We start from the raw sequence: 12057 nt of genomic DNA on the forward strand, positions 1-12057 counted from the left end.
AAATATCTAAAGGGGAGTAACATGGAGGCAAGTTTAAACAACAAATCACAAACTATTTCATAAGGTTTTCAATTTATTTCTTAAACCATAAAACATTTGTAATTTACCAAAATATTTGTTAAGGCTTATAACTTTTATTAAAAACAGGGCTCAAGCCAAAACTAGTCCTCGGGGATACCTTGGCCGAGGCATCTAACCGAGTCCGTCAAGGTTGTTAAGATATTTACATGTTAAATACATGTTAGTTTTGAAAACAAGCCATTCCTTGGCGTTGGCTGAGTTACACATTCACGTGAGGGTTTGACGTGAAGTGAGCTCTAACACTACCCTGGGAGTTACCCTCCTCGCCTCTACAATTGGAGTAACTATGTAACTGGGTTTACCGTACCCCTCTAATAGGCAGTTCACGAAAATCAGTCACTGCAGTGACTAAACCTATCAATTTTAATAAAATTTCGACAATATAACGTGACTTTTATTTATTTACCTAGCCTGCATAGTAAAAAACAGCTTACATAAATTTCCAATGCAATTATCAAATATAGCCACATATATACTCATATATCATAAGCCATTCACAGGAAAATATATTTTTCAAGACAATTGGCAGCCTCCAATTACTCAATTTTATAATCAATAGTTTCTTATTTCAAAAAATCAAGACAATATATTTATTTGTCACATTTATTTCTAAAACATCAAAAATCCCATTTTAATCTCATTTTCGTTTCATAAAATTCATGAAGAGCATTTAAAAATAAACTCTAGATAATTTACAATAATAATAGGTTTACTCACCATTTGTACAAATTAAATGCTTTTTAGGTGCCTCGATCACTGTTCATCGGGTATGACTTCCTTGCCTTTACCGGAAGGCTCTCCTTCTAGACACATTGCAAAAATTTCACAATTTACCACATTGATGCTAAATCACTATATAATTGACTTAAATCCTATACTAATGCATGGTATGAAATGCAATAGCCTAAAACGGCTTAAACGCGGTATTAACCTATTTTTGACACTTTACCCGATAAATTGCTAACGCGCTCCATTTTAGCTCTAAATTGTCCCATTTTCTCTCCAACATTTCTAACCATTAAATATCAGCCAATAACTCACTAAAATACCAAAATCAGCTCACTTTCCTCCTTGAAAAATTTGGCCAAAAATGGGACATTAATTCGGTAAATCTTCCACTTTGTTTTTCTATCACATTTAACCATTTTTCATCATTTTCTCTTCATTTCTCTTAGAATAAAAATCAGTTCATCATCATTGTACATCATTGAACATTCAGCCAAGGGTAGGTATTGTGAAAATTTTATGCTTTCTTGCCCAATTTGATTTCTATACATATTTAACTAACTAAAACTACCAATTTAACTAAGAATCAAAACCTAAAAATTCCAAAATCCTCCCCCTTGAATTTCGGCCAGCCCTTGGTTTCACTTTTTGATCTCTCTCCTCAAGCATGCTAAATGGAAACAAAGGCATAAGAAAGGTAGAAATCAAGCTAAAGTAAAAAAATCTTACCGTTAGAAGCGTAAATGGTCGAAAAACGTGATTTTCCCTTTGAATTTTCTAGTTTTCCTTTGGTTTTTCTCTTTTCTTCCTTTCCTCTCTATTTTCTCTCTTGTTCTCTCCTTATGGCCAGCCATCACCTGATGTGGGGTTTAAATGGGCTGACTTTTCATTAAAATAATATTAAATCATTAAAAAGTGCCATGTGTCACTTTTCCATTGGCCCGTTTTTAAAATTTCATCCTTTAAACTTCAATTTTTCACCATTTAACATACTATAGTTATTCATACCAAAAATAAGTAAATCCTATGATTTTGACAAGTTTTGAGTGGTGAAAATTACGGTTTTTACCCCAAGACGACAAAATTATCGTTTTGCCCCTATGTTTCGAAAATTGCCGAAATTAAAAATTTTCACTTCCTATCATTAAATTATACTCCAAATAGTTAATTTTGGTAAAAAATTTCACAGCATGATCAAAATATTATCTTAGGTGGCAAAATGACGATTTTGCCCCTGAACATCAAAATTTTCAATTTTTCCCCAAATGAACCTTTGAACTCCGAACAATCATTTTTAGTTATTCCTGGACTGTAAAATATTAAATTTCATCATACGATTCCTATTTGAACTAGTTCGAGGTTAAATCAACTCAAGTGTACCGTTAGGTACAATACCGGGTTTCGTCTATTCTTAGGAACTTTCCTAGCGTAATAACATTCTACTCAGTGCATGTATGTCATGACATGTGTTTATAGGGTCGGGTTTTACATTATTATTATTTAAATGATATGTTGCTATGATGTGTTTTAATAATAAATTCTATATTTAATATTCTCTTATGTCAACTTGCAAGTTTCTTACTATATATTGAAGAAAAATATAGATATTCATCTATTTCAGTCCAAAATTAATGATTTAAATAAATGTCTAGCAAACAAGGCTATAATGTACACTATATTTAAGGATAAGAAATATTTTTCTTACTTGACAAGGGAAGAAGCCAATGTCAATATAATATCTGGTAGTACAAGATTAATTAAAATGCTTTAGAAGAGCGAATATTTTACTACTTAAAGGAACAAAGTTATAATAAAGGATGTATTATTTTTTACTAAGTCTGTAAAAAGATTTATTAAGTTTTAAAGATATTTGTTTGAATGGATATTATATTTAGACAACAAATGAAAGAGACACTAAATACCTCTATATTATCTCTGTTATCTTGGGCAAGAAGCGTGTATTGGAAAAATTACTTGCTTTGTCCTATAGATTATACTACACAAATATTAGAATGATTAAAACTCATGCTATAATAAACCATAAGTTTACTAATAATTTTAATGTTTGGCATGATTGATTACGCCATCTAGGATCAATAATGATGTAAAAAATTATTAAAAAATTCATATGGTCATCCATTAAAAAGCCAAAAGTTTTTTTAATTTAATGAATTCTCATGTGTTGTTTGCTCTTAAGGCAAATTAAGTATAAGGCCAAAACCAATTAAAGTTGAGATTGAATCCCTTACATTTTTGGAATGTATTCAGGATGACATATGTGGACACATACATCCACTATATGGATTATTTAGATATTTTTTATTTTAATCGATGCATTGAAAAGATTGTCACATATGTGATTATTATCAACTTGCAATTTGGCATTTGCAAGATTACTCGAACAAATTATTCATTTGCGAGCACATTTTCCTGATTATGCAATCAATAAATTCGTCTTGACAATGTTAGTAAATTTATATCTCTAGCCTTTAATGAATATTGTATATTAGTTGGAATAATTGTTGAACAGCCTATTGTTTATGTTCATACACAAAAAGGTTTAGCATAATCATTTATTAAATACTTCCAACTGATTGCAAAACCATTGCTTATGAAAAATAAACTCCTTATTTTTACTTAGAGGTATGCCATTTTTGCATACAGTAGCACTTGTACGCATCAAGTCAATGAGTTATCATAAATTCTCCTCTATACAGTTGGTTTATAGTTAGAAGCCAAATAGTTCCCATCTAAGAATTTTTATATGTGTATTATATGTCCCAATTGCTCCACCAAAACATATAAAGATGGGTTCTCAAAGGAGGTTAAGAATTTATATTGGATACAAATCTCCAATTATAATTAAATATCTAGAACTGTTAATAGGAAATTTATTTATGGTAATGTTTGCTAATTGTTATTTTAATAAAACAATTTTTCCAACTTTAGGGGGACAAAATAAGCAGTTGGAGAAGAAAATTTCTTAGAATGCATTATCATTATCTAGTTTTGATCATCGCATAAATCCATGTGAACATGAAGTTCAAAAGATAATTTATATGCAAAATTTAGCAAATCAATTATCATACACATTTACTGACCTAAAGAGAGTAACTAAATCTCATATACTAACTATAAATGCTCCAATCAGAATTGATGTCCTTGTAGGACAATCTTTTATTACTAATGGGTCTAAGGTAAGTTAGAAGCGTGGGGGACTAATTGGTTCTAAAGATAAGAGTCCTTGAAAATATTCAAAATGGTTAGAAAGAGGAAATAAAAACTCCAAAAGAGAACCTGACATAATTGATAAAATTTTAGAAGAAATTTAGATACCTAAAATCATTGAAATGAAGAGATCTCAATAAATTATGTCATGACGGGAAAGATGGAACTGGAATTAAATAAAAGTTGACAATATTTTTGCATATAATGTAGTTCTTAATATTATGAAAAAAATAATTAGGATCTTAAACTTACATCTATTGAAGAATGTAGACATAAAAATGATTGGCCGAATGGAAAGACGCAATTAAGGTGGAATTGAATTCACTTGCAAAATGTGAAAATTTTGGACTTGTAGTCCATACAACAAATAGTGTAAAACCAATGGGACCTAAATGGGTTTTTATGCAAAAATGAAATGAGAAAAATGTGATTGTAAGATATAAAGTACGATTTCTTGCACAAAGTTTTACCCAAAGACCTAATATTAATTATGAGGAGACATATTCTCTTGTGGTGGATGCAATTACGTTTCTATATTTAATTATTTTAGTAATACATAAAAAGATTGAAATGTGTTTAATGAATGTAGCTACAATCTATTTATATGGCTTACTTGATATCGATATTTATATGAAAATCTCTAAAGGATTTAAGTTGCTGAATCACAAAATTCTTAGAAAATTTATTCAATCAAATTAAATAAATATGTATATGGATTAAAGCAAACTAGGTGCATGTGGTATAATCGCCTTAATAAATATTTGTTAAAAGAATGCTATAATAATGATGTTATATGCTCATGTGTTTTATAAAAAGATTTGGATATGAATTTGTCATAATTGTTATTTATGTTGATAACCTGAATATTAGTGGAACTCTTGAAGAGTTATTAAAAGTTGTGGGTTACTTAAAAAAAGAATTTGAGATGAAAGACCTTGGAAAGACAGTTTTATTTTGGTCTTTAGATTGAGCACTGGACAAAGGGAATTTTTGTCTATTAATCAAATTATATAGCAAAAGTGCTAAAACAATTCCATATGGATAAAACACATCTATTGAGTTCACCAATGGTTGTCAAGTCACTAAATATGAAAAAAGGACTTTTTCTGACCTTGAGAGAATGATGAAGAACTTCTTGATCCTGAAGTATCATATCTTAGTGCAAATCAGAGTACTAACATATCTTGTTAGTAAGATACGACTTGATATATCATTTGCTGTGAATTTATTAGCAAGATATAGTTTTTCCCCAACTCGAAGACATTGGAATGGAATTAAAGATACACTTTGACATCTCTAAGAAAAAATAGATATGGGCTTATATTACTTAAATATATTCAATTAGATTTAATTTGTTATGTAGATGCAAAATATTTATATGATCCACACAAAACTTGATCCTAAACATGATACTTATTCACATATGGAGACACAACTATTTCATGGTGTTTTTTAAAACAAACAATAATTGTTACTTCTTCTAACAATGCAAAAAATTTAGCAATTCATGAGGCAAGCCATAAAAGTGTCTAGTTAAGATCTATAACTCAAGATATTCGATAATGTTTTGGCTTGTCAATTAAGAAGGAAATTCTAGCAATATTATATGAGGATAATACTGCTTGCATAGCCTAGTGAAAGGAAGGATACATTAAAGGCGACTGAACAAAATATATTTCATCAAAATTCTTTTTCATTTATGATCTCCAAGAGAAAGGTGTTATTAATGTTCAACAAATTCATCCAAATGACAATCTAGCAGATTTATTTAGCAAAGCACTTATTATTGCAACATTTGAAAAGTTGGTACAAAAGATTGAAATACGTTGTTATAAAAATCTTCAATAATGCAGTCATAAAAAGAAGTAAAATACACATTGTACTCTTTTCATTCATCAAAGTTTTTTCCACTAGCTTTTTCTTTGTAAGGTTTTTAATGAGGTAGTATTTCAAAAGCTTATTCTTGAAAAGAATTATGTACTCTTTTTCCTTCACTCGAATTTTTTTCTTTTAAGGTTTTTTACAAGTAAGGTTTTGATGAGACATAGGCTTAATACAATAGGCATTCAAAGGGTAGTGCTATGAATATTTATGTGAATGTCCATTATGTCACCACCTAAGAGTTCAGATCAGGCCACGTAGCCAAAACATGCCAAATAACCTAGTAGGCCAGACATAAGAGTGTAATTTGATTTGAACTTTTATATTTGATTATGTATATATAGACTTGAATGTAGATTAGATTGGTTTAAAATTATGATATAATCCATCCAAATTAAATCCCTTAACCTTATCTTTATCTTAGAAATTCTATCTAGATTGGGAGTTATTAGCTTATAAGTAGATCCTTTACTTCATTTGTAAATACACATTTTCGAATTAGATCTTCTTACTTTATTAATACTTATCTCTTATTGTCACAGACCAAATCTTGGGCTATGACCGGCGCATGGACAGAATAGGCATAGCCCATCAGACCCAAGCAAGCATTTCCGTGAAAACTTTTTCATTAAACCGCTTGTCTCTCATTTACCTTTAAGGTTCTCAATTCATAATTTTCAGAAATAATTCCTTCTCGGGAGTTAAATCATGGCAACCGAGCATATAGTATTCACAAAATAATATTATCACTTGCCGACGTGTGGCGGCACTATTATTCAAACCAAACACACAGTGTTTACAATAACTTTTACGAATTATGCTTAAACAATCATACACACATACAAAAGACGTTGACTATTAGCGGAGTGACTCTGGTGGGGTTTCTATCATTGAGAGTTACAATGAACCTACCGAAAGATGAATAGGAGGGAACACCTCGACGTAGGATCTAACTACCTTCGATCCTGAAAATTAAAACATGAAGTTGAAAAAAGAGGATGAGTATAAACCTAGTGAGTGAACATAGGAAGGGAACAAGCATCAATACAGGAAGTTTTAGAAAACATGATGCACTTATGTTGAAAATAATGCAATTTAGTTTAATTTCTTGTAAAACCCTTAATTCAACCTTTGATTATTTAATCCCTTAAAGTGAAGGATTTATAATCCACAATAGAGTTGAAAAGAGAGAAAACTACGACAAATATCCAATCAAGACAAGCAAAACAAAAGGTTTCTCGCTGTAGTGGAAAGGCATTCTATAACATATAGTACAATCACATTTTTTATTTTCATAAGTTGTCTATAGTATATATATACACACACACACATGTACACCACCATCGGCTTACTCAGCTCATGTGCACTCCTTACACGCACTAGGCAATATCATCATGTGCACTCCCTACACGCACATTTCAATATCATCACACGCACTCTCGCCCACATCATTACAGGTATGTGCACTCCCACACCACACACCACCAGCACCGTCATGTGCACTCTCACACTGCACGTGCATGGTTATAGCTATTATACAGCATTATCACTCAAAACATAACACACATATCCACATAATATAGGAACACATGATTTCATTATATCACATATTTTACCACATAAAAACATTTCATCAAGGGTTTGTATCCATGTACATTTTAAAGAAAAGTCTGATAAAACATTTCAGGTGATTCAATTAAATACATATGCATTTATCCCAAAACATTTTAATGCAAGTTCACTCACATTACGATTAAGGGATATTACGTTGTTATTAGTTCTGAGGCATATCTAGTTATTTTTACTTGCCAGTCGTTCGTTATTTCCTCCGGCACCCCACCACAGCACACTGTCTTTACTTTTGCATTTCCTAGCAACAATCCAAATTCAATATCTTTAGTGTACATCATTTCTACTTCTCTTTTTCATTCAATCGTGAATCCTTAGTCAACTAACTTACATCTTGCCACATTTTTACCAAAGTTGCCTTTATCCTTTGCTTGCGTAGTTCTTTAAATTATAATTATCGATAACTCATTTATAACTCTAGCACGTATATTAATTTTTTCTAAGGATATTTATAAAGTTCAACCATCATTTCCACACCAATGACCTAGCATATGGCATCAATTATAAATTTACTTGCATAAAACATTTTCTAAGTCTACATATACTACCATTCTCATTTACATGTTGCCACCAAGCATAACATCAATATTTATTCATGCACACCAACACCCATAACCTTGTAAGCCTTTCCTAACAATGCATATCCACACATATCCAAACTTCCAATTAATATAATTGCCTTCCAACCATACCTATGACATCACAATAACACTACATATTGCACACAATCATTCTCACAATATTAAACCAATCATAGGCTTCAAATTGTAACATTAAGCTTACCACTTGGTTTTAGCTTGGATTTCACCCAACAAAATTCATAATTTCCTCACACCCATGAACACTGTAGCTACCACAAAATGATTCACACATTATTCCTCCAAAAATTTAACCAACTGGGAGCTTAAAACACAAAAATCCTTAGCTTATGTTTCTTGAATCTTGAGACCCACTTGATATTTCTTTAATTACTCTTGAATCACTTACAACCCAAGCCTCCTACTTCTCTCTCTTTTCTTAGCCGATTCTCTCTATTTTTCTTTTCAAATGGAAGGTGGTACGGTGAAAATAGCATGGGAGCATGAAAATGGCGTTGGAGCATGAAGGAGAAGAAGAAAATATCTGCTGAAGAAGATAAGAACCGGTCATGGATAAAGAAAGACCAAACTAATTGTAAAATTACCATTTTTCCCTCCAAGATTTTCACCCTTTTTAATTGTATCCTCCCACAACCTTTTAAATTCAAATTTCCTTCTATTATCTTCTTTTACACATGTACAACCGAAATATAAATTTTGTACTCCAACGCAGTGTAATACCCTATATTTGATGTGGTGACTAATAAAGCTTATTAGATGCCAATTGAGGTTAATTATAATGTTTAAAAGTAATAAAAGATGACAGGAACAATTGGGATAAAATATTCCACACGCAAGAAAATAATAATAAAATAATAATATTTTATCGAAGAAGAAATTACGAGATAAAAAGTGATTCGAAAGTGAATTAAGGTATAATAAGGTATTTTGGGTACCAAGGAGACAAGAGGAAATTTTTGAAATAAAATAATATTAAAATATTAATAATTTATTCAGTGTCAAAAATTTTTCATGAAGAAGGAGTATATGATCAATCTAAGTGGGGGAGAAGAAGAATGAGAAAATTTTAGAGAAAAAATGACATTAATGGGGCTGCGTGTCTTTATTAAGTAAAGATAGCACAGGTAAATAAATATTTTAAATATTACGGGGACACCGCGTTGGAGTAAAAACTTCATACTTTATTTGTACATGTGTAAAAGAAGATAATAGAAGGAAGTTGGAGTTAATTGAGTGTTGGGAGGACTAAATTAAAATGGAAAGAAACAAAAAGGGTAATATGGTAATTTTACATGAAGTTTGGTCAAAGCTTCAAAAGGAAGCTTTGACTCTGATTTTTTTCAGTCCAAAACCATTCTTATCTCCTCCAGCAAGATATTTTTCTCTTCTCCTCCATGCTCCACGCGATTCTTGAAGCTTCCATGCCATTTTCTCTTTATCCACCATGGAATCAAGCTTTCTTCATTTTCCTTTCCATGTTTTCTTTTCCTTTCTTCTCCAAACTTCTTGAGCACTAAATTTACAGCCTTTAACCCAATTTCCAGCACTTCTAAACCCAAGGAGGAGAAGAAAGAAAAAAAGAGAAAGGAAGAAAAAGCTTAGTTTTGGTGATTCAAGCAAGGAACGGTAAGAATTCTTGTTTTTGGCTTGAGTAGTCTTTGAAAATGAGTTAGTGACTTAGAGAAATGTCTTGTGGCAGCAAAGATTGGCTTGATTGGAGAAAAATTGGTAACATGTAAGCCAATAAACCCACAAGTACATGAAGGACTTAAAGTGGAAAAGGTAAACGGTAAGCTTAACACTATGTTTTAAAGCTTACGGTTAGTTGAATATTGCGAGGAATTACTACTATTGAAAGGATCTATTTGCCTAAGCTAGTTGAAAATTATTAAGATTGTATGGTACATTGTTTGAAAGAAATGAAAAAGGAATATTGTGGATGGAGGATTGAGAAATAAAGTATTGAAAGTTAGATAGATAATGATGCGTGTAAACTAGAAAATAATTGAGTGAAAGTGAAAATGATTGTTGCTGCCATATATGTGGATTATGTGTGGAAATATAAGATGGATTTGAGTGGAAATTATTTAGAAAGGTTGAAGTAGACATGTGACATCATAATTAAGTTGCCGGTGATATAATTTAAGGAATTATGTAAGCAATGGATATAAGTAATGTTAGTAAAAAGTGTATTAAGATGAGAGTTAATTGAAGATGGTTTCATGATAGGATGAAAAGTATAAATTTGAGTAAGGACTAATTGATTAAAGTGTTGCCCGTATACGTATATAATTAAATATATTGAGTTCGTATTTTTGTTAAGAAATGCAAAGATAAGGTTAGAGTACTGTGGTGGTGTGTCAGAGTAAACATCGAGCGACTGACCAGTGAAAATAATCAATGACACCTCCGATCAAATAGCAATGTAATATCCCGCTATCGTAAGGTTAGTGAACTTGCATTTCAAAATCGTTTTGGGAGACATAATTGTATTGGTTTGAAACATTGAATGATTTATTTCAACTTGTCTTTAAAAACGTGTGCCTTGGGAACAAGCCTTTGATAAAATATTTTGATGTTGTGAAAATGTGAAATGTGTAATAGGACGAACTTATGTGCTCCTATACTGTGTTGATATATATATATATATGTGTGTGTATACGAATAATGTTGTGTAATGATATTGACCAAGCTATGTGCAAGTAGGAGTGTGCATAAGCCGATGCTGACCCAGCTATGTGAGAAGGGGAGTGCACATAAGCTGATGCTGACCTGGCTTTGTGCGAGTAGGAGTGCGCATAAGTCGATGCTGACCCAGCCATGTGCTAGTGGGAGTGCATATGAGCTGATGATGATGGGAGGGTGTGTATGGTGATGGATATATATATATATATATATACATATATAGATATGTGTGTTATAGAAAGTTCATAAGTATGGTATATGGTGTTGCACATGTTAATCTTGCATGTTGAACTTTGGGAATTATTGTGCGTTTCATGTTGATTTTTTTGTCATTTTACCAAGATGGCTTTTTCTTGAAAGAAAGGAAACTTTTTCATGGTGCTCTGTTTCTCGCTGTAGCGAGATTCATTCTCGCTACAGCGAGAAACTCTCGGATTTGGAGGGGTAATGCTGGTCAAAATCTCGCTGCAGCGAGAATGCCTTTCCGTTGCAGCGAGGACCCATCGTTTACTTGACTTGAATTACCCGAATGCTATTAAAGTTTTCACTATTCAAATCCTTTCTTGAGCATGGTATCAAGTGATTTACTCATTTGGGGTTTACATGACGGGTTTTTATAAGAGCTAAACTAAATTGCATTGTTTTCAAAGATGTGTATCATGAATTTCTAAACCTTCTTTAACGTTGTTTGTTCGCTTCTTATGTTCACTCACTGAGTTTATACTCACCTTTTTTTTTTTTAAATTCATGTTTTTGGTTTTCTGAGTTAAAGGTGATTGGATCCCAGGACGAGATGCTCCTCCATTTACATTGCTCAATAGGTTTAACGTGCGACTAAGTGTTATCAATCCTGCCCAGAGTCACTCCTCTAACGGTTGAGGTCTAATTATGTGTATATGGATATTTAATGTGAACATTAAGGTTCATTTGATATTCTATATATGTATATAATGGTTGATGATGCCATTATGAATGCATGACTGAGCTTTATGAATTGTTTTCAAAGGAATTGTAATTTAGTATTACGAATTTCGGATTCTAAAGGAATATGGATTAATGTATAAGATCATGTAAGTAGGCTTGCTTAGGCTTGGTGGGCTGAGCCCATTGGACCCTTACGCCTGTCATGGCCCAAAAATTGGGCTATGAAAAAGGTGGTATCAAAGCTTTAAGTTTAATTGAATCCTAAGGATTCTTGTGTGGTCAGCGGAGTTGTTAGAGTCCGTTA

Source organism: Theobroma cacao, chromosome 5, assembly GCF_053813885.1.
Source record: "Theobroma cacao isolate CCN51 chromosome 5, ASM5381388v1, whole genome shotgun sequence".
NCBI lineage: Eukaryota > Viridiplantae > Streptophyta > Magnoliopsida > Malvales > Malvaceae > Theobroma > Theobroma cacao.